At 45.8% G+C, this 24,758-nt stretch overlaps 1 protein-coding gene across 2 annotated transcripts in view; it reads left to right on the top strand.

Annotated features, from left to right (window-relative positions):
* The window catches only part of LOC144806028 (uncharacterized), a 248,056-nt gene that overhangs the window by 183,091 nt on the left and 40,207 nt on the right, over window positions 1–24,758 (top strand). The window contains exons 1-2 of one of the 2 annotated variants that reach the window (XM_078672478.1): window positions 14,358–14,518; window positions 18,540–18,607. The gene's annotated coding sequence lies outside the window, so the exon portion shown is untranslated. Of the gene's footprint in view, window positions 1–14,357; window positions 14,519–18,539; window positions 18,608–24,758 lie in introns of those variants that run through there. The other variant, XM_078672479.1, reaches the window with a different exon arrangement.

Genomic DNA, 24,758 nt, shown 5'->3' on the forward strand with positions numbered 1-24,758 from the left:
GCTGGACTTACTTTTTGTTATCTTAGAGATACATAAAGGTTTTTATTGGTTCTTGCAAGCACCATAACCGAAGGATTCGTGTTTTCACGAGCAATATCGTAATCGATAACTCCTTTGAAGTTTTGGAACTAGACTAGAGAGAAAGGATGCCTAGTCTTAGACTCGGGAATTTGTTTTGTCTTGGTAATAATAATAGGGACTCCCGATTGGAGGACTCATGTCCGGTTCCTCCAGTTGGAACTCCGACTTACGAGCTATACGTTAAACATGGAGTAGGCCCCATCGTTTACAACGAGGTATGGATTAAATACACTAGGAAAGACGGTGTTTTAAAATGGCCCCAATATGGTAGCTTTGATTCTGAAATTTTAGACAACCTTGAAGTTAAACTCTTCAAAAAGAAAGCCCGGCCGGCGATGTTTGACTCTTTCCGCATATGGCGCAAAGAAGCCAAACAAAAAGAAATTAAATTAGCTAAGAAAAATAAGAGAGAAGAGGGACTTTCAGTAATGCAAGCTGCCGTGCAGTTTAAAGATAATGAGGAAGATCAGATAAATGAACAATTGCGCAGGCAACGTAAAATGGCAATAGATAAATGCTATCCAGTTTTGCCGTCTCTTCAGCAAGGGACAGTAAAAGAGCGTGAAAAAGACCAATTAATGTCGCAATTATTAACTTCACCACCGCCCTATGCGCAGAATGCTACAGCACCCCCGCAACCTTTAGTTGCACAAGCTGAGCCTCTGGCTTTTCCACAGCACCCACCAGCTGTTCTTCAGCTGGCTCCTACTTCTTCGGTGCAGCCTCCTCCAGGCCCACCGACCACTTCTGTTTCACCTGTGTTTTCTACGATTTTGCCTACTGTACTTTCTACAAATGCCCCTTCTATGATTTTGCCTAGTACCACATCTATTATTCCTCATACCTCTTCTGCCATCTCTGCATCCGCTTTATCTCACCCCGTTCTTTCATCTGTTTGTTCTTCCGTTTCACCTTCCTTTCAGCAGAAAATGGCCAGTACTGTTACTAATCTTCTTTTACCACTTTTTGGGTCGCCTGCCACGACCCCTAACATAGGAAGAAGACAGTTGCGAAGTCAACTGCCCGATTATCAGGAGAGAGATTCCCTGAATAGTTTAGCTCGGAAATGGGTCTTGGACACTGCAAAATATGATTTACAGTCTGTCATGGAAGTTTTCCATCAATGGGAAACAGCGACACAGAGATATGTGTTCGAACAAATGTGTGTCTTTCTTGGCGAAGATTTAGAGGACAATGATCAGGATTGCCTCCCACAAGAGATGTGTCGTATAAGGTTTAAGTTTAGTCTGGGTATGATTATAGGTCCCGATGTAGAAGAAGCAGTTGAAATGCTATTATCATATCGAAGTAAGGGAAGTACTTCTGGGTCACCATCGGAATCTAGTGCATCTAGTAGGAAAAAGGCACGACAATACCCTATGAGAGAAGTTCCCCCACAATGGAGAGAGGGTGACGCGACAGCTGTCCCACCTGTCCTGCCCCACTTTCACCGAGTATGGGTACATGTTCCATGGAAGCGAGCTGAAGTTTTAGCACTCAAACAAACACTACCAGATCCGCGTAAAAATCCTGCAGGGTACTATAAAGAATTGTCGCAAACTGCTGGGTCATGTATTATGAATTTAGCCGATATCGATATGTTATTCGGGAACGTTGTTCCACAGCCTTTATGGGGAAAAATTCGTCATGAAGATCATGATCAGGAATTAGGTGACACGTGGGCTAATATTACTACTGCAGACGCACGACAAGTTGGTGGTGCCAAGCCTGAGCCTCTGATAGCGGAACTACCTGGTAGAATAGTAGATTACATGAAAACAATAATGCCTGCAATACGCGTAAATTGGGATAAGTTATCTGCATGCAAGCAAAAGAAAGAAGAAACTGTGTCAGATTTCTTCACCAGATTTGAAGAAACGTTCATTGACCACAGCGGTCAAGACATGACCACAGAAGGTGGTCAGAGATTGTTTGTCGATAAATTTGTGCACAATCTACTTCCAGACTTGTGTAGAAAATTTAAAGATTCGGAAAGTTCTTGGGCAGTCTCATCTTCAGCCCAGATATTAGCTACCGCACAGTACTACGAGAATAGAGACAAGAATGAGAAAGATAAAGTAGAGAAGAAAACTAGAGAACTCAAAACGAAGGTTTTGCTACAGCAAGCCTATCCGCCACGAGGTGGTGGTAATAAAAATAACAATGGTCAGAATAACTACCGGAACACTTTTCAGCAGCCTCAGAGAAACTTGCAGAGATTCGAGTACGATCAAAACCGCGTAGGTCCCAATCAGTGTTTATACTGCAAACAAGAAGGTCATTACAAGTATGACTGTCCTGCCCTGCCGCAACGTACAAACGAGTTTTCTGGCGTAAGAGGTCGTGGTAGTCAGCAAGCGCCTAGAGGTAGAGGGCGTGGAAACACCCCTCAGGACGCACGTCCCCTTCCACCACAAAACTCTATGAACAGGTTTGACCAGCAAAATAACGTATCTGACAGGACAGCTCAATACTACGTCAATGAGTATTACACAGAAAATGAGCAGTGGGAGAGTAATGATTGCTAGGATAGCCTTAGACGAGGAGAGGGAGTTGTTTCAGTTCCAGTAGATCAGAGTGGACCTTACGTTGAGGTGATTACATCGGGTGTGTCAGAGCCTTTTCTGTTGGATACTGGTGCTACAAAGAGTTCTATTATGCACTCCAAACTCCCTGGCGCACCTTTGTCTGGCGAAATGAACGTTTCCGTAGGTTTTTCTGGCGCCCCGGTTAGAAATCCGATTTCTGACCCTTTATCTCTTTCTGTTGGTCCTTGTGAATTCGAAGCACCCCTTATTTTGACAACAGGTTGTGGTGAAAATTTGCTAGGATTAGATTTGCTAAAAAGATTGTATGCGACTTTGTACTGTTCTCCCTCAGGAGTACAACTGACTTTAGGTAAGAAAATGGTTTCTCCAATGTATTTGTCGAGAAATACGCTTCCAGCAGAATTGGCACTCCTTCCGGATATTCTTTGGGCTACTGGTCCAAATGATGTAGGTCTTTTAGAAATTCCACCATATGTTGTAACATTGAAGTCGAATGTCAAAATGCCACGAATTCCCCAATACAGAATATCCAATGAGGGCGAAAAAGCTTTGCTAGCGATTGTTCACGAGTTGATTGAAAAAGACGTAATTGAAGAAACACGAGGCAATGTTTGCAATAGTCCTGTTCTGCCTGTTTTGAAACGAACTGACCCTTCTCAGCCACCTGTGTATAGATTCGTGATTGATCTTAGGGAAGTAAATAAGATAGTGGTGCCACAATTCCCAGTTGTCCCCGACATTACAACATTATTGACTATGATTCCAGCCTCTGCATCCTGGTTTTCGGTGATTGACCTGAAGAATGCTTTCTTCAGTATCCCGATTGCTGAGGAAAGCAGGGATATTTTTTCCTTTAGTTTAGGTGGTCGCAGTTTCCGCTTTAAACGCGCTCCTCAATGCTACTGTGAAAGCCCCTCAATATACAGTCAAGCTCTGAGAAGTCAGCTCGACGCAATGATTTTGCCCAAAGGTTCCACCCTCGTACAGTACGTGGACGATTTGCTCATAGCTGCGGATACTGAGAAAATATGTAAAATGGCCACGTTGGCACTACTGCGTCATCTATGTGATCTACATCACAAGGTGTCACTTTCCAAGCTTCAATATTGCCGACAAGAAGTGACCTACTTAGGTCATCTCTTATCGAAGGAGGGAAGGAAACTGACCCCAGAAAGAATTCAGGCAATAGCTAAATTAAATGTGCCAAGAACGCAGAGAGAAGTACGCGCTTTCTTGGGCATTACATCGTACTGTAGACAGTGGATTCCAAATTTTTCGTTATTAGCCAAACCCTTATTGGCACTAACGTGTACAAATACACCCAATCCCATTCCTTGGTCCGATGAGTGTCAGAAAAGTTTTCTCGAATTACGCACAGCATTATGTTTGGCCCCTGTGTTAGGTAACCCCAACTACAGTAAACCTTTCACATTGTATGTCCACGAGAAGGGGGGTTGTGCATTGTCCGTGCTGACTCAGTTATACGGAGATAGACAGCGGCCATGCGCCTATTTTTCGTCAACTTTGGATCCGGTAGCACAAGCATTGCCAAGTTGTCTAAGGGCCACAGCAGCAGCAGCTGTTTCTATTCGACAGTCTGCAGGGCTAGTAATGAATAATACACTAATCGTGATGGTCCCGCATGCAGTAGACACATTGTTAAATAGGACCAAGACACAGCACTTAACTAGTGCTCGACTGTCCAGTTATGAATTGACACTACTAGCAAGCCATGTGCACATCAAAAGGTGCAGTACTCTGAACATAGCCACCTTGTTACCAATTGCTGAGGAATCGGATGCTTCAGAACAGCACGATTGTTTCCTCAGAACGGAGGAGGAGACAAAAGGGAGAGTTGATCTATTCGATACTCCTCTCGCCGAATGTGATGGTACATTATGGGTGGATGGTTCATGCTTTAAACTCCCAAATGGTAACGTGACTACAGCGTATGCTGTCACAACTTTGCACACAATCGTTGAAACTGCGCGAATACCACATGGTTCAGCTCAAGCCGCCGAACTCGTGGCGTTAACGAGAGCGTGTGTGTTATCAAAAGGAATAAAAGTGACTGTCTATACCGACAGTCAGTATGCTTTTGGAGTGGCTCACAGTTTTGGACGACTGTGGAGAGAACGTGGGTTCCTGACGTCGCATGGAGCTAAGATTCAGCATGGTCAGTTGGTGAATGAGCTTCTTGAATCACTGACGTTGCCCCTGAAAGTAGCGGTCGTGAAATGTAGTGCACACAGGAAAGTGATTGATGATGTTGGTCGTGGAAATGCATTTGCTGATGAAACTGCTAAGGAAACGGCAAAGAATATGATGAGCCGAATGTATGTTGCGAGCCCAGAAAGATGGACTGGTGATGTTGGAATATGTGAAGACACGATAGAAAGTGTGAAGTCCATCCAAGCTGAGGCCACGGAGAAAGAGTTAAGCATGTGGAGAGAAAGTACAGGGAGAATGGATGCAAATGGTTGTTGGATTGAATCGACAGAGCAACAGAGATGGTTGTTACCTGATGCATATGTGCCTGCAATGGTTACAATGGCTCATGGGATGGCCCATATCAGCGCAAAAGGGATTTGCGACTTGTTGGCCCCAGTGTGGAAGAATTCAGGGATTCCCAAGTGTGCAGAGAATGTTGTCAAGAATTGCATGGTATGTCTGAAGCACAATCCTGGTAGGGGGACCCCAACTCCAGCTGGTCATTTTGCACCTCCTACGTATCCGTTCGAGGTTTTGCAGCTAGATTTCATACACATGGAGAGGTGCAACAACTTAAAATATGTGCTCGTGGTTGTTTGCGCCTTCTCAAGGTGGGTAGAAGCCTATCCCCTAAGGGACAATACCGCCTTGTCCACAGCGAAAGCCCTTGTGAAAGAGTTCTTCCCCAGGTTCGGAATGCCTAGAATGGTCTGGTCGGACAACGGAAGTGAATTTGTGGGTTGTGTGATGAAAAGAGTGTGTGAAGGGCTAGGTATTAGTCAGAAGTTCCACGCTGCAAATCACCCCCAATCAGCTGGATTAGTGGAATGTTACAATGGCACGCTTAAACTTAAATTGGCCAAAATCCAAGCGAGCACGGGTCTTAAATGGCCTGACGCTCTACCCTTAGCACTCCTATCCACCAGAACGACTGTGCATTCGCGAATGAAACTCAGCCCCTATGAAATAATCTTTTGTCGGCCAGCCAACATATGGGGAGTGCCTAGGCCCACGAAGTTTAGCGAGCTACAACACCCCATTTTGCTCGACTATCTGTATGAATTGACGGCTAAATTGCGTGTTTTATATCAACAGGTCCACAACACCTTGCCTCCGGTTTCCGAGACACCGGGTCACTCCATTGACCCCGGCTCCTGGGTACTGGTCAAGAATTTCCAGAGGACAAGAAACGACCAGCCCAGATGGACCGGACCACACCTCGTTCTCCTGTCTACAAGGTCGACCGTTAGAGTGGAGGGGAAGGCCAATTGGGTCCACGGGATCCATTGTAAGAAAATACCTTTCCCTCTGCCACATGACCAATGGGTCCGGACAGGAGGCACTGACTCAAAGCGCACAACTGATGAACGCGTAAAAGACGCCAAACGTGATTGTGAAAATGGGAAAATTTTTCAAGAAACTACACCGCCATCAGAACAATTGAACTCTGTGGAACCTGAGCTACTCTTTCCGGACCAGACAGCACCCGGGAAAAGACGCTATAATTTGCGACCGAGAAAAACAGACTAAAGTAAAAGTGATTTTTATGATTCGAGAGAAAAACCTGTGGACTAATAAAATACGTTTTTTTCCCCAAATCCTATTTTTAAAAGTGCAGATTCTCCCATCTAGGTAACTTGCTTATTTTTGTTTTTCTTGCTTATTTTTGTTTTTCTTGAACCGCCATCCGGGTTCCGCTGCTAGGGTCGCGGTTGATTAAAGACTTTTGGGTGCAGCTGACAACAATAGGTTGCTGGTTCCAGTTGGTCGAAGGGAGCCACCCTAGACTGACGGAAGCGCCCTTTAGCAGAAACAACCTACCGCCGCGGGCAGCACCTTAGAGAGGATGGAGTTTCCTGGTGTGGAGAGAACTGCCAAACAAATGAACTTTAAGCAGAGACTTTTGAAAACAATGAGAAAGAAAATTTTTATAATAATGTGTATTTTTATGCTATTTAGCGTAATGCTGTTTTTGATAAGCTATGTTTTATTCTCTTTTCATGTGACATTCACGCCTACTGCATCGCCCATACCTCCCCCTACTGTTTCCTCTCATTCTTTCCACTCTTTGCCTGACCACGAATCAAGTAGGAGATTAGAGTTCATTAATAACTCCTTCGTTCAGCTATTACACCAACACCAACTTGTAATGAACACAACCAACTGTTGGGTGTGTGGTCTCATGCCCCACACCACGGATAGAGGTATCCCCTATTTGGTCCTGCCATTTAGTCGCAATGGGTCAGTATGGGCATATAGAACAATGTTCATATATGCACGAGAAATCCAACCCCTACGTTCTGTAAAAGACAACCTCAAGACTAGCGCCCTAGTCAAGGGTATAGTTGACATGATCAAGGAAGTAACTTCTTACGAAGATACCCCGGATGATGAGATACTTGCATATGTAGGTTGGAATGTGACCGGATATGGCGCTACATTAAGTGAGAAGCAGCAAGCTAAGAGATCGTCCCCTATCTGGATCGTACCCCATCAAGGTCACCTGTGTCTACAAGGTATTGGTAGGAATCCCAGAGCTCAGCTAGGGAAGAGTGTCTGCACAGAAACGTACGTTTTTGGATCTCAGACTTCCCCTGCCTTTTCAGCCGCAAAGGGTACTTACTTTATCTGCCACGATAGAGCCTATACATGGTTGCCCCCTGACTTCTCGGGCTCATGTTTTGTTTCATTTCTGCTACCTCCCACCTACACAGCAGCGGCGGATTACCATCGGACAAGGGTAGTTAGAGGCGTTTTTAGTAAAGAAGACACTGCTGGTCAAGAGTTTGGTGACTTTGCAATGGGTATTCTGCCGTTCTGGGGAACCATGGTTAACAGCAGAAACATCAGGCAATTGACAAGGGTAGTTGAATCCACCGTGATTGAAACTGCTGGTGCCCTTAGTAACCTGACTGCTGAACTCCAGTCGGATCGACTAATGACCCTTCAGAACCGGGTCGCTTTGGATGTAATACTTGCGGACCGGGGTGGAGTATGCAAATTGATCCAGTCCAGTTGTTGCATTTTTATTCCAGATAATGCTCCAACAGTGTACGGGGCCATCTCCAAACTGCATAAGATTTCCGAATCTATTCATGTGGATAAAGGAGATTGGTCATTAATGGGATGGTTCTGGGGACTGATATCTGCATGGGGATGGAAAATTCTGATGGTCATTGGGATGGTCTTAGCCATTCTTTTCCTGTTCTGTCTATGTGTACAGTGTGCTCCTACAATATGTGGCCTCTGTGCTACATCATGTGTAAGGAAGCCTGTGTCAAGACACGAGCTCAGCACTAGAATAATGTTGCAGCAACATCTCAATGACTTTAGGAATATAGATCTGGACTCAGATTAACATGAGGATAGATTAATTGCCTATGTAAGGGCAAAAGGAGGGTCTGTGGTTCTGAAAAATCTGGGTTCATATTATAGTTCTGGACTCGAGAATAAAAACTTCGTCGAAATAGGACGAATTTGGTATCAAAAGACCGAGAATGACGAGTACATCAAGTACATGTATTTTCGGCATATTCGAGTGACGATTTCACCTCGAAATCGTCATTTCTAAACCCTTAGCTGCATGTTGCCCTTTACATAGGCCTTAATCCAGTCGAATTTGATTCCACAAGGACACATACTCCTTAATCGACTTCTTCCTGACCCCAGTACAAGTTAGAACCATTGCCCCAGGCCGAGCTCGTTAGGTCAGTTCCCTCCCAGTGGCCGAGCAAGATAGCATCTAAGCCCAACCAGCCATAAAGCCATTTCAGCACGCACACCTGCCATATCTCGCTCACATCTTTCTCCACTCCTTCCTTCACTTGCTTTATGATGGGGAGGTGACCGTTTTTATTAGGGGTCCAGCGATATCTGATGAAATGTTGAGCCTTGCCGGATGATTTGTTATGAGCAGCACGACGTGAAATATGTACATGTCATCATGACTCTGCTTTTCTTTTGTAAACAGTAACCATAAATGAAATACCACGAATCCAAGGAATGTATTGCTCAAGGCTGAATATTAGGTATAAGAAGAGAAGCCTGACTTTGTGAAAGTGTGCAGTCTCCTGAATATACTGGTATTGTACTTCTAGGACCCTGTCACCTTGGTTGCAGCCAATAAACTAATCTTTGACTTCACCTGGAAGACTCTGAAGTTTCTGTGGGTCTGACTCAGGAGAACCCGAGGTCTCTGGTGTGTTGATCCCCTGGCACCGCTGGGTTACCGGTTCTGTACCGGTTCTTAAAAACCCAGTACCTCACAACCCGGTCACTGTCTGTCCTTTCACAGCTTATGCTTTCTGCGTATTATATCAGCCAAAGTCGGGGTGGGGATTGGTATCTTTGTCTCTGGTATTTAGGTGCTTACATCTGAATTTGAAAAGTAATTTGGTATAACTGCTCAAAATATATAGTATGACAAGCGAACCGGGTTGGCGTGGTGGAAGAGGTCGGTGCAGGGGTGTTATTCTAATAAGTAAACCTTATTCTTGGGAACATTTAGTTTAAAAAATGTTTAGTAAGTTTTACGTTTTGTGTAAAACTTCAGGGAGACAATTTGAACATATTGTGTGTCTTGAACTATTTACTATACTTGTCTTGTTAGCTTTGATGGCAATCTTTAGTCAGCGAGGTGCAAAAGGAAGCTTTATTGGGCCATTTAATATAATCCTCGATTCGGTCACTATTCACCCCAGTAGGGCCAATTTTAAAGAATCTTGATTATGGCACATGCAGGGAGCTTAAAAATCCATTGTATGATCGACAAAAACCTAAGAATTATCTAATACTTATTCAGTAAAGTTGTGTGGAAGGTAATCTTTTTTATTAGATCGAGTCTGGCAACTGTGAAGTAGGCCAAAACACTCCAGAGTTTGCAAAACACTTGTTTACTGTAGAAATACGGATGTACTTTCATGATTTAAAAATCATTGGTCTACTATAACTAATGAATAAATGACATTGAAACAATGTTATTGAAGTGGTACGATTTGGTGATTTCTTTTTTTTTTTTTCCTTGACCACACATGGAATTTTAGAGGGGACCCCCAAATATTACAATTCCTTAACAAAATTAATGAATTGAATCACAACTACAAATATTTTCCTTTCACCATAAACTAATGTTGCACTTTTGTGCATGGTATGTTCTCATAATGTGCATTCTTTTTTAGCTGCTATCCCTCCGCTGGGACGTGAAGAGGCCATCTCTCATCCAGTCTGACTTGCCTCGTGTACTGCTGTCCTCACATTGAGACATCTCTAAAAGTGCACCTCTGTGTTGACCTGTCCTACTAAGACATCCTGAGGGCTCTTCCAAAGCTCCTTCCTTATGACCTGTAACATTCACTGGTCTTCTAGTAATATGATACACACCTTTCTCTAATCTAATGATCCACAACTGGCCTTGATTAGTGTGACACATTATCATCAGAAGAGGGAAGCTATTGGTATAATGTATCCAAGTAGTGGACTATGCAGCCGAACATAGCTGGACCCACCAAAACTTCTAAGCACCATTTAGGAATATCAGGAAATCAGAGGGATGGTCCCAGTCCAGTGACACAAGGGTGCTGCCAGTTAAGATTGAGGTTCATTGGCAAAAGCTTGTTCATCACATTTGGTGTAATATTGGTGCGCTACCTTTTTAGATCTCGCACCTGCTGTCGCAGAAGAGACCTATTGTCGGCGGTTCTGCTTACAAGGACTAAAAGAGGAGACAAGAGACAGGTCGCGCGCGCGTTCACCATCTCCTGTCTCCCTTTTAGCTCCTTGTAAGCAGACACACCCATGCACACACAGGAGCGCACATACACGCACGCACACATAGAGACATACACAGCCCCCCCGCCGCCGCTGCGCACACACACACACACACGAGCGCACAGAGACACACACCCTTCCTCCCCCTACAACTAAGCCCCACTCCGCAACACCCCCCTTCCCCCTACAACTAAGCATCACTCTGCACACACAGACACGTGCACACACACATTCTCCCCCACTCACCGGGCTCTTTCCGCGTGTCCCTCTCCCTCCGCAGCGGATCAGTATCGACATCAGGCTCCGTGTCTTCTCCGGCAATCCTCCTCAGCTTGCGTGCACGCTCACGGTGACGGCATCTCGTGCGCTCCCATCCTGCTTTCAGTTTCGCGGCCGGCGTTGTACCCGGCCGAGAGGAGACTGAATCGGAAACTCATTATCAGCAAAATCAGCATCTGGAAATTAAAGATTTCCCTGTGGTACAAGTTGCATGAGTTGTAGACCACAATGCAGTAATAAGCAATGGAACATTTACTACGTTTATGAAGCACGCAGGTAAAAAGATAATGGAATCTTGACACTGGTGGCATGTTTCTTTGAAAGTGACACAACAGATAGTCTCCGCATTATGATTAAATCAGATGTTTTTTATTACGAGTGTACCTAATTTAGGCCTGTTTTGTCTGTGGAGTCATTCAGTTCACTAGGACGGTGCATTTAATTCCTCTGATGCTGGGTGCTGTAGTCCACTGTGAACTTTTAACGGACATTGCCCAAGGAGTTCCTTTACATGATCTCAGTGCATGCTGATTGCTCAGTGGTAGTAAACACGTTCCTGGAAACTCCTCCCCCCACCCACTACCGGTTGCCTCTCCCAAACATAGCAATGTAAAACTGTTAACTTGAACAACTCGTTTAACGGAATCCTGTTCAGCCGCACACCACTCATTCAGCCATTCAACCTTTTCACACATTCAGCCATTCAACCTTTGCACACACACAGTCACTCCAGACCTTTAACACACACCTCCACTCACCCACACTCACTCACAAGGTGCCAGTCACGTTGTTTCAGCCAGTTATACTCCCCCGCTCTTCTTGATTTAATGTTACCGACTCATTTTAAAAATCTTCTATCCTTAACTTTCAACAGTCTTTTTTGCAAATAAGGGCTTCGGGAACAGGTCAAAGGAGGTGGACTGCAGAAAGCAAATATGGCGCCTTTGTTCTTGCTGCTGTTTTCATGACTCTTTAAAACTAGGGGTGGAAAGGAATGTGTACGAAATCACAAAATGTAGGCCAGGTGTAGTATCTGCTACTCTTGATTCATGACTGTGTGGACTTGCATTTTCATCATTGTAGACTAGAGGAAACTACCTGCTTTTGTAGCCTTTCAAATATGTTTTGTTGTTGGCGAACGGCATACTGACCCTTTTAATATAGTTACATTTCTGTTGATATTGGCTCTGTGGTGGTAGGGTCTTCTAATCTGGAGCTTGACAGGTGATGCAATTTTTCTGCACTGTCAATCAGTGTGTACTAGGGAGAGCCAATGTTGCGAGGCATGCAGTAGTGGAGTATGGCTTTGAAGCCCCGCCCACTCTCTGCCCATATTTTAAATTGGCTTGTTGTCTTTGCGTGCAGCCTGTTAATAGAAGTGTTTAATATGTCTGCTGAGCTTATCTGAACACTGCTCATGATTCACATCCAACCACACACACAACCACAAACACAACACACACACAACCACACACACAACCACACACAACCACACACAACCACAGCCATACACACCACCACACACACACACAACCACATACACACAACCACACACACAACCACACACACAACCATACACACACACACAACCATACACACACACAACCATACACACACACAACAATACACCCACACACAACCACACACACACAACCATACACACACAACCACACACACACACACAACCACACACACACACAACCACACACACACACAACCACACACACACAACCATACACAACCACACACACAACCACACACACACAACCACAACCACACACACACAACCACACACAACTACACACACACACACAACCACACCCACAGCCACAACCACACACAACCACACACAACCACACACACACACAACCACACAACCACACACAACCACATACACAACCACACACAACCACACACACAACCACACACACACAACCACACACACACAACCACACAACCACACACACACACAACCACACAAACACACAACCACACACACACAACCACACACACACAACCACACAACCACACACACACACACACAACCACACCGACAGTGCACACTTTCACCAGGCACAGACACCATCAGTCCTCAGTGCACGCTTTCAACGGGTGCAAACACCACCAGACGTCAGTGCACGCTTTCATCGGGCGCAAACACCACCAGCCATCAGTGCACTCTTCCACCAGGCACACACCACCAGACGTCAGTGCACGCTTTCACCAGGCACACACACAACACCAGCCGTCGGTGTACGTTTTCACCATCGGTGCACAATTTCTACAGGCACACACACCACCAGCCATCAGTGCACACATCAATTGTTAACGCATTCACAATTAACTATTGTAGCAATCGCAGTATGGCGCACTTTACTTTTAATCATATTCATCTAAAGCGCAGCATGCCACCATTGCTACAAAAATAAACATTTTTTTGGGCTGCAATTTATAGACTTTCATTGCAATTGGTGTTGCAATATTTAGCAATGCCAATAGCTCAAACATAATTAATGCGAGACCTATTGCATTGCAAATACTTGTTATGATACAATGCAAACAGTGTGAGAAACTTCTGGTTCATACTTGATATCTGTATCTTAGGAATTACTTGTTCCAAAGATAAATTGCTTTATTTTTTGTCAGTGAATCTTTGTTGAGAGAGGGAGGTGGTTACTGTAAACAAAACAACAAAGCCTGGAAGAGGCCGGTATCTTAATAATTTAGGAGACAGTTGTGCTCTTAAATCAGAAACTCAATATCAAATTAGGGCCTACATTTAAGTCTTGTTCGAGGATATACAACTGTATCAAATATAAGGAATAAGCCACAGACACAGGAAAATTGGAAATAAACTGTTCCTTTAATTGTCTCTTTGACACATGACCTACGCCACATTCTATTTGATCTGGTGTTTAAAACTCCATGGTATTTTCCTCTGTTTACTTTCCTATGTACCGCGCTGTGGATTTGAAAAACTGCAAATAAATGACTTAAAAAAATTGAATAGGCTGTCTGGTTTAGTTGCAAAAGGAATCGATATGCTAATTTATTCATTGAAAGTCAGATATATTCATTGAAATACAGACTGTCACTTCCAGTTGTCACCTTTCTGTAAATACTCTTAAGTCCTTTACATCAGTGTTTCGAAGATGCTCATCTGAAATGAAGCTATAAATACTTTTCAACAGCAGCAGCCAAGTGTGAGGCCCTGTACTTGAACTGTCTGACCCTTAAAACCATTCACGTCTGTGACATCTGAAATCCCAGGTCTTTACAGGTATAAGTGCTTGTTTGTGTGAAATGTATTCACTCCTGGAGTCTGGAGGCGGCGGTTCCGTCAGCGGCCACCAGAGGGCGCTCCTCGCCTGCTGATGAAACCACTGAGCTGCACATTGCATGAAAGGAGAAGGGGGTTTCCTCTTCCGGGTCAGCGGCGGCAGAGGCAGCACCAGCAACGGTGGCGACATCACTTCCGGCCTCTCCTGGTGTCTCCAGCCTGCTGCAGAGGAGGAAGGAGCCCTGTCTGGTGGGCAGATAACTCCCCCCTCAGACCCCAGATCTGCCCCTGCCCCCCCTCACCCCAGATCTGCCCCCCAGGAGGAGGAGAGGCTGGACAGCTTTCTGCTCAGGTAGGGGAGCTGCCAACTCACTTGGCTGCAATTTATTGATCCATGGATCAGATTCTCCCCCCCTGGCATTCACGGTGAGGTCAAGAGAGCTCAGCTCTTCCTGCTGCTGGGGCCTGTCCAGGGGTGCAGAGGAGCTGAGGCCTCTCCAGGGGTGCAGAGGAGTTGAGGCCTGTCCAGGGGTGCAGAGGAGGAGAGACCTGTCCATGGGTGCAGAGGAGGAGAGGCCTGTCCAGGGGTGCAGAGTAAGTGAGGCCTGTCCAGGGGTGCAGAGGAGGTGAGGCCTGTCCAGGGGAGGGGCAGAGGAGGAGAGGCCTGTCCAGAGGGTGTAGAGGAGGTTAGGCCTGTCCAGGGGTGCAAAGGAGGCGAGGCCTGTCCAGGGGTGCAGAGGAAGTGAGGCCTGTCCAGGGGTGCAGAGTAGGTGAGGACTGTCCAGGGGTGCAGAGGAGGTTAGGCCTGTCCAGGGGTGCAAAGGAGGCGAGGCCTGTCCAGGGGTGCAGAGGAAGTGAGGCCTGTCCAGGGGTGCAGAGTAGGTGAGGACTGTCCAGGGGTGCAGAGGAGGAGAGGCCTGTCCAGGGGTGCAGAGGAGGTGAGGCCTGTCCAGGGGAGGGGCAGAGGAGGAGAGGCCTGTCCAGGGGTGCAGAGGAGGTGAGGCCTGTCCAGGGGTGCAGAGGAGGTGAGGCTTGTCCAGGGGTGCAGAGTAGGTGACGCCTGTCCAGGGGGTCAGAGGAGGTGAGGCCTGTCCAGGGCTGCAGAGTAGGTGAGGCTTGTCCAGGGGTGCAAAGGAGGTGAGGCCTGTCCAGGGGTGCAAAGGAGGTGAGGCCTGTCCAGGGGTGCAGAGGAGGTGAGGCAGTCCAGGGGTGCAGAGGAGGCGAGGCCTGTCCAGGGGTGCAGAGGAGGTGAGGCTTGTCCAGGGGTGCAGAGGAGGTGAGGCCGGTCCAGGGGTGCAGAGGAGGCGAGGCCTGTCCAGGGCTGCAGAGGAGGTGAGGCATATCCAGAGGGGTGCAGCGGAGGAGAGGCCTGTCCAGGGGTGCAGAGGAGGTGAGGCCTGTCCAGGGGTGCAGAGGAGGCGAGGCCTGTCCAGGGTGCAGAGGAGGTGAGGCCTGTTCAAGGGTGCAGAGGAAGAGAGGACTGTTCAGGGGTGCAGAGGAGGTGAGGCCTGTCCAGGGGGACATAGAGGAGGTGAGGCCTGTTCAGGGGTGCAGAGGAGGAAAGGTCTGTTCAGGGGGTCAGAGGAGGTGAGACCTGTCCAGGGGTGCAGAGGAGGTGAGGCCTGTGTCCAGGGGTGCAGATGAGGAGAGGCCTGTCTAGAGGTGCAGATGAGGTGAGGCCTGTCCAGGAGTGCAGAGGAGGTAAGGCCTATTCATGGGTACAGAAGAGATGAGGCCGGTCCTGGTGGGCAGAGGAGGTGAGGCATGTCCAGGGGTGCTGAGGAGGTGTGGCCTGTCTAGCAGTGCAGAGGAGGAGAGGCCTCTCTAGGGGTGCAGAGGAGGAGAGGCCTGTCAAGGGGGCAGAGGAGGTGAGGCCTGAACAGGGGTGCAGAGGAGGTGAGGCCTGTCCAGGGGTGGGAGGAGGTTGAGGCCTGTCCAGGGGTGTAGAGGATGTGAGGCCTGTCCAGGGGTACAGAGGATGTGAGGTGTCCAGGGGTGCATAGGGGGAGAGGCCTGTCCAGGGGTGCAGATGAGGTGAGGCCTGTCCTGTGTTTGGGTGGTTCATAGAAGGTGGGGCCTGTCCAGGAGGGATGCAGAGGAGATGATGCCTATTCGTCCAGGCGGGGTGGTCGAGAGCTGAGTTTAATTTTATTAATTGTTTTCCCAAGAGATTTGTGGAATGAGTGTAAGTTGTTTGTAAACTGGCCAATTGAAGAGCCACAGAGTGAAGCCCTTAAAATATTATATTATATATTACAAGAGATTAATGCAGATTTACAGACAATATTGCAAAGTCGAAGACCGGGTGAAAGTGGACGCATCATTTAGCGTTGCATCCAGAGGTTAGTTCACATATCCAGCAAAATGTGAGGGGCTGCAGACCAACATTCTGGATGAGACTTTGTTGTAACCAAAGTACTCTAGTGACAATTTTATTACTAAGCAGAAAAAGATCAAAATAAAAATAATGATGGCTCAGACAAAATTTTTCCAAACGGGTGACGAAAGTGGTTCTCACGGATTGTATTCTCGTTTTGATTCTGGGTTTGTTGCTGGTATGAATTTGGATATGCACGGCATTGGTGTGCAGAGTAATGATGTTCAGTATGTGCAAGGAGGAAATGTTGTTCTTCTGGGTCAGGGCCAGACTTGGAACCCAAACCAGGCCTGACAATTTTGCCGGACCAGCCCCCTGCCTCTTTTGTTGCTGGGGGTGATATAGCAGCACCACAGCAAAACCAGCCCCCAGTAACAAATACGTTTCCCAGCACTGAAGAATCGTCCCCCACTCTTCCAGCCTTCCGGGGAAACACCCGAAGCCCGCTATGGCCCTGCTTAGGGTATCGGTTTTACTAACAGTGGCAATTTAAATACCTCAAACACTAATAATGTGCAGAATAAGACATGATCCTTGCGATGTGTGCAGGAACCTGTGAAACTGGAACATGAATCAGATGGCCAGAATAGGATGTCACAGTCAATGGTCCCAGCCCAACTGGCCTCTGTGCCGAGCATGCAGAATCAAAGGCAGATATATTGGAACATGCCTTCAGTCCCGATAGTCCCACAGCTCAGTGTAGAATAGAACACCAAATTCTCAACAAATTCAGTATTTCAACTACATCCTTCAGTGATTAATAAGTATTTTCCACAACTTCCTCCTACAGTAGGAGTTTCTACTGGGCTGAATCAGACACAAGGACGGTGCCTGAGACGGGAGAAGGATTGCGTGCTTGGTGCAGTCCTAGAGGTCACCCAGAGCGGCCCTTTTGTAGAAGAAGTAAATGGGAATCCAGCATCTCTTTTAATCAATAAATGTGCCTCCCGTTCCACAGTCAGACTGACGGGAGCTCCCAACCCACCCCTCTTGGCAAAGGAGTCCAAGTTATTGGCATTTCTAATAAACAACTAATAAGCTGTCAGCAAATGTTCCCGTACAAATTGGGTCAATGATGAATGGCCACAAACTTAAACTGTGATTAAGCTCCAGTTATTATGTTAGGGAATAACCTTGTAAAATGACTTGTGGCTTTTTGGGGAAGAGTCACAATTAATTATTCATTTTGTAGGTGTGGTTTATTAAATTACATTTTGTTGTGCCATGTTTTCATGACTATTCATTGATTGCTGTCATTTTTACCTCATCATGAACCATGTCAATAATGTGTTCTCTCTGTCTAAAAACTTAAGAACTTTTCCTTGATTCCTAACTGAGCAGATTCTATATCAGTTTGCTATTTGATATTATAAAAAATTTGTTTTATATTTTAGCATACATTTGTTGTGTGTGGTCTGTCTATTGACTTTACAGCTAGAGTTATTTCTGATTCTGGCTTTTGATATACTTTAGAAGTTACCTTTATGTGATCTTCCTGCAAATATTATGATAATTATTTCTCTGACTGAGTAACCATGTTTATGCCTTCAGTAATCTTTTGAAACCTTTAATATAGCTTTGAAGCTTGTTGTAGCTCCAAAGACAAGGGCCTTTACCAAGGGAGCGGTCCTTTAAGGGGCAGTATTGCCTGCTATGGCTGACTATAAGGTCTTCACACTGTTTGCCCTATGAGGGCAGAATGTGTTAATCAATAAAACAACGGTGTCCCAGAGACCGAGGGGGTTGAAACACCGCCGGTACTCTGAAATCTTTGTTTCAAAGCTGTTGATGTGAAACTTGAACAGTTAACAGCCGCATGCGGGACAACGGTGGTTAATTGTTGAGCATTTACAGCAATAGCTGTGAAAGGAGGCTGAAGTCAGCCCCTGGTTCTCCCTGGGCTCGGTTGTTTTGTAAATCCAGGACGGTTATTTGTAAAATGCGATGAGGTGTGATTGTCGTCTGATGCAAAATTATTTCTTTACTTCCTTTTAAGGTATTCTGGGATGACAGGCAGTGCAGCATGGCTGCCACCCTTGGGGGAACAAAAAAAATAATTGTCAGGTAAGGATTCCTATAACTCTGTTTCCATTTCCCCTGTTTCTTCTTTCTCCCTTCCCTTTCTTGATCTCTGTTTTTTTTTGTCTCTTTACTTCAACTTTTGGCTCTCTCTGTGCACTATTCTTGTTGTTATCAAACTTCTGATAATAATATGATGGAGCCACATGTTGGGGGGTGCAGTGCAGGCCCAGTTCCTTTTTAGTTCATTTTTTGCCCAGCAGTTCCTTAACTATTATCACATTTGTCTCCTCCTCTACACCACGTGATGGTGGTTCACCCTGAGAAGAGGTGCCACGCTGTTGCGTTGCTACTGCGTTTAGAAAGTGACTGTGATTTTAAAATGTTATGGAATCATTGTGTGCATTCTAATGGGGGGAATGTTTTAAAAACTATTATAATTGCTTACTTGTGTGGGGTTACTGCATTCTTTCCAGGCACTCTTCTGCTTTTTTCTTCATCTTGGGGAGGTAGGTGGGGGGCTTGTGGGGGTCTTTTGCTCCTTCCCCGGTCCACCACAGCTCACCAATTGTGTGGAGGGTAGTGAGTGTTTTACTCTTGCTGCTCTACTCCACTTCCTGTCCCAGATTGATGGGCAGCGCTCTAGTTGTTCATGACTGGCCCAGCTATTTAATCTGAATGCCGGGCCGGACGCGCAGTGAACGCACGCAGCAGGCGCGCCAAAGGCACGCCTGTCTGTGTCAAGTTTATGCCTTGTGCCAAGGATGCTGGCCTTTTTATTGTAGACCCTGTTAAGCCCCTTGTTTACCCCAGAGGACAGCTCTTGAAGTTTCAAGGATAGAAGGATAGACGGATGTGCACTGCAGGTCGATGAACTGTGAGCATTGGGCTATATGAGTGTGTTAACTGTAAGACAGTCATTCCATTGGGGGTAGCTAAGAAACCCAAGGGGAAACGTGTCAGCCCTACCCTCACCCATGAAAGAGTCCTTTTAAGGGTATCTCCTGATCTCTGATTAAACATAGAGCAGAATGTAATGATTTTGTCTCCTCCCTTAGGCCTGATTGGGTATTTATTACTGAAACCTGGGCTAGAGATTGCTCAGAGCCTGACCTGGTGGAGGCCATCCCCTCAGGGTATGCTCTGTCCAGATTTGATAGGGGGGTTTGGGATTACTTTATAAAGACACCTTCTCGTGCTTCACTGAGGCCCTCACCGCTCCCTCAGATCCCTATCAGGCCCTATATTTCTCCTTGAAGATCCTACCCACTGATAGTTTTGTGAGAGGGGTCAGTTACCGGCCTCCCGGACGCAGAGGAATGTTTAATCAGGACTTCAGCAATCGGATTGAGCCTTATTTGGCTAGATCCACTGTCACTCTTTGGGTGATTTTAACTTCCATTTGGAGAAAAGTCTGTGCTCTGAAACACAGGTTTTCCTGGAAGCTATGGACTCCTGTGGCCTTCCTCAGCTGGTGAGGAGCCCCTCTCATACGGCGGACACATTCTGCACGGGATCTTCTCTAACGATCCGAGGATAGAGGTGAATGATCCCATCCCACTCTCTTGGTCTGATCACTAAGCCATTCCATTTTTTCTACGAATTGCAGAATCCCACCCAGATCCCAATTTTAAGAACAGGGTGGAGATGAAGGGAAACCGTAGCCGCATAAATAAGGAGGGTCTTCTAATTAAGCTTAGTAATTATTGCTGTCTCCCCCACCTGGTTGTTAACTCAATCTATGATGATTTTTCCAAACGGCTCTTGGCGGCCCTGGACTCTCTTGCACCTCTTAAGGACCATTATGTGGCCAGAAAATGCCCTTCAGCGCCCTGGTTCACCAAAAGGTTGAGAAACCTTAGGCAGGTATGTGACAGCTGGAAAAAATATGGCGCCGTGAGCTTATCCCTGCCGAAAGGGACCTCCATAAACTCAGATTGAAGGAATATAGGCTAGCTATTAATGAGGAAAAGGTCATCTACTATTCAAAAATGACGGAATCCATCAAATCCCAGAGGGAACTCTTCACTGTGATTAATTCCCTCCTAGCCCCCTCCGCCTCTGCCAACACCGAGGTCTCCCAGGAGCTAAGTGATAAAAGGGCATGCTTTTGTATGACAAAATCAAGGACATATATTCGAGATATCCAATGTCGGAGGGTCAAAGGCCGATTGTCCTTCGGATTCTCTGGTAGCTCCTCCAAAGGATTGCCGCTTGAGCGCCTTTCCCCCTATACTTCAAATAGACACGGAGCGGATGTTAATTGGAGTTAGATATGGCTCCCCTATGGAGCCCTGTCCCCTGAAGTTCCTGAATCTAGGAATGGAGGCTATTGTTCCTACTTTGACCGTAGTTCTTAATGGCGATATTACTTCTGGCCAGTATCCCACTGCCTGGAAAACGGCCGTGGTTAAACCTCTCTTAAAGAAGCTCTCAGGCGGTAGCTGCATGGATGGCAGAGAACTATCCAAAACTCAATGGGGATAAAACTGAGATTTGAATTTTCGGAGACAATCAGGAGATTTGGTCCAGGGCCTGGAGGCCAGATACGCTTGGATCTTGCCCTCGCCCTGGCCTCAGTGGCAAAAATCTAGGCATCATAGTTGATACCTCCCTCTCCTTGGGCCCCCAAATAAATAGAAGTCTGCACCTGCTTCGGAATGATAAGACCTCTCAGAAAGATATGTCAATTTCTCTCCCCCTCCACGCGGAAACAGGCAGTGGTGGCCCTTGTGTTGTTCAGATTGGATTACTGCAATGCCCTTTATGTAGGCATAAATAAGGGTCTCCTACACCGACTCCAACTTGTGCAGATTGCTGCTGCCAGGCTGGTGATGGGCCTTCCTAAATTCCACTCTGTTGCGGCTATCTTCCATAGCCTTCTATGGCTTCATTTGGGTCGGAGAATTGAGTTTAAAGTAATTCGGTGACTGTGCCTAGATTCAGAAAATCTAGATGGGGGGAGGTCCTTTTCGCTTGCTGCGGCCAATTTGTTGAACTCCCTTCCTCTTTCAATTTCGATTCTGGAAACTCATTCTGTAAGGCCTTGAAGACCTGGCTCTTTACCAATACGAATCTGTACGCCCTCTATCTATGGACACCCCTAATCATAACACTGATTGTAAAGGAGTGCGGGGGTAACCGCAGATAGACCGTGAGATGGTACGGGAAAGTTCTGATAAAACGCGTAAAGCGGATTATAATGATGCTTTTAAATAGCCAACGAACACTAGTCACGGTAAGCGGGGTATGGGGTTTAATTCTTCGATTGCTTAAACTGGAACAGAGATTAGATGAAGGGCTCAGGGGGAAACTGGGGGTCTTGATGTACTTTAAAGTTTCCCCAAAGGATGCGATTGCCAATCCACTAACATGTAAATTATATTAATGGTTTAGTTTTCCACATCAAAAAGGGAGCTACGTGATGTATTAAATTGAGGAGGGTATTGTGACCGAGCTGTGGAGTTTGAAAAATGAGCAATGAAATGTTGCACTCTGTTTGACTGTTGTAGTAGATAGCACTGATAAATGACGCTTTACACTTGGCTTGATGCTTATGTACAGAAACTTAGAAGTTGGATTTTATTGATAGTTGTGTATATATTTTCCCCCAGATAAACCCCTGATGAAGGGTAATCCGCAAATGCATTGGGTGTTCTTGAATAAATTGTGACCTGTGGAAACACGTTTCTCCTGTGTTATTGTGAAAAGACGTTGACAAAGTAATGAAATGAGTAAAATAAATCGAAGAAAACAAAGGATAAAAAGATTGATAAAAATGGAGTAAATATGGATTAACGGAAGTATAACATGAGTTTGATTTATTGGACTTATTTGAGCTTGACGGGGTCATAATTAGCTCCTCTTCAGTTTGGTTTCACAATTGCAGTGCAATTGGGCGGAGCACGGAGCAAGCTTGCGCGCCGACTAAGGTTGAAAATGAATGAATATGGAGAAAGCTAGAAGCGAACAACAAAAAAGGTGTGCATCTCACCAAAACTGTCTTTGCAATGAATGTTCATTGACCCTCATTTTTGGAGCTGGGTAACTATTTTGAAGGGCCTCAGCAAACAGTGAGAAGATCGACTTGAATTCTGTTTTTGCCTTTCACCAGACTAAAAGGGGGCAGCCCCTTCAATTGAAAGTGAAAGAACACACTCACAGTCAGCACTACCGACTGCGCCTCATTGCAACCTAGGCTTGGGCATGCACAGCATCATCTGATGTGGCTAAAACTCCCCCTAATATGTCTCCACCTCACTAGGCCCTCAGTAACCAGGTAGCGGTCAGCCAATGCCCATCAGGTAAACAAGCATTGGCATAGCCAGGAGGTCTCGCCTTTGGGCCCTTATAACTGTCTGACCCCTCTATCTACACTGATGTAATTGGAAACTTCTCCCTACCACCAATCCAGACCCGCGCTTTCAGGTCCGTATGGAGATAGGCCAAAAAATGAACAAGGGCCTCATCCAGTCCATATTCTAAAAGGATGGACCATAGATGGGACCTATTGACAACATCGAAAGCTGAGGACTGGTCTATAAAAGCTAAGTAAAGTGGTGAGTGCTGTGCAATAGTGTACTTCCCTATGATCAAATTAAGATTAAGACTTTGCTCATTTGTGCAAACTTTACCCCTGAAATCTAGTTGGCATTGTTCTACAATCTGATTGTCCTCTGTCCAGGTTAACATTTTTGTGTATAAAACGCTGCCTACAATTTTAAGGGTGTTATCTATGAGGGAGTTCGGTCTACAGCAACAAGGTTGTGTGCAATCGCCCTTTTTAAAAATGAGAACGATCGTGCTAGTGCACCATGTCTTAGGCAGTGGGGCATTGGTTAGAATATTAAAAATATTTAACAACAGTGGGGCCCAAAAATCTGGTTTATATTTAATAAGATCGATGGACAACCCATCCGGGCCAGGAGTTTTATTGCCCGCACTCTGACCTCCTAGCCTCCTCAACCTCGTTTATTGATAATGAGACTCCAGGTGGCACCCTGTTAATAAAAGGGTCGGGTTAAAAAGCAGGCTCTTGGTAAATAGTGAAAAAGTGACTTTCCCAGGTAGGGCTCATTATGTTGCATCTGATGGGTGTGAACGGTTGTCCCATTGATCTTAACTCTTTAATGGTAGTCCAAAATATATTCCCATTATTTAAGCTGGCAGCATTAATGAGCGCATCCCAGTGCTCACCTAATAACTGTTCCTTCCTTTTAGCAATAGCCTGCTTATATGTCAACCATAAGGGCTTGACCAAATCATTACACCTAGGGCCTGGGCCATCTAAGGAAGGCTTCTTGGCCCTGAGGATGGGGATCCTTCCTGTTAAACCCCATTTGCCCCCCTGGAAACGTTCATTTACATCTAACCAATGCAGATTATGCGGAGAAACCAAAGAAGATATGCTGCATCTCCTATGCATATGTAAGGGCCTAGACCGGGAGATGAGAGAACTGTTAAAACCGCATATAAATGAAATGCACATTCGGACGTGCAGACAGGCAGTGAAGGCATGCTTCAGCGGGGCCAATGTAAAACTAACCTGCAGCTTCGTCCGCTTTATGAAAACCGCCCAAATAAAGCTTTTTGCCACTGCCTGAGCACAGTAGCGCACACCCAAGCTCTTTTAACCGGCAACTCCCTTAGACTTCCACTACGTTCTGAATCTGAGTCAGTTGTTCACGCCTTCACAATAGACTATTAGATTTACGGACATTGGCGTCACCCCCAGACGGGGACACACCCTTAGCCTTACTTCAACTTTATACCTTCACTGCAAAACAAACTGTATGAACTTTGTAACCAGGATATCGTTCGATTTTAAAGTATATCCATTACGCTTTTTAAGACAAAATGAAATTATGTCATATATATGTATTCGTTTACAAATTTTATATCGTTGTGTGTAAGGCTAGAATTTTAATTAATCAAGCAATAAACTATTAGCAATAGCCTGCTTATATGTCAACCTTAAGGAATTGACCACATCTTTACACCTAGGGCTTTGAGATAGGGCCTTGCGGAGCTTCCTGTTGACAATTGAGCACTCCTGATTGAACCATCTAGGTTCGCGCAGTACTGTACGAATGGGTTTGACAGCGATGATTTAATGGCTCCACTGAGTTTGGTAAAGGCGCTGATAGCCACTGGGTGTGCAACAGGGCCTCTAAATAGATGTTAATAAGATTCATGT

Source organism: Lissotriton helveticus, assembly GCF_964261635.1.
Source record: "Lissotriton helveticus chromosome 1_1 unlocalized genomic scaffold, aLisHel1.1 SUPER_1_unloc_4, whole genome shotgun sequence".
Lineage (NCBI taxonomy): Eukaryota > Metazoa > Chordata > Amphibia > Caudata > Salamandridae > Lissotriton > Lissotriton helveticus.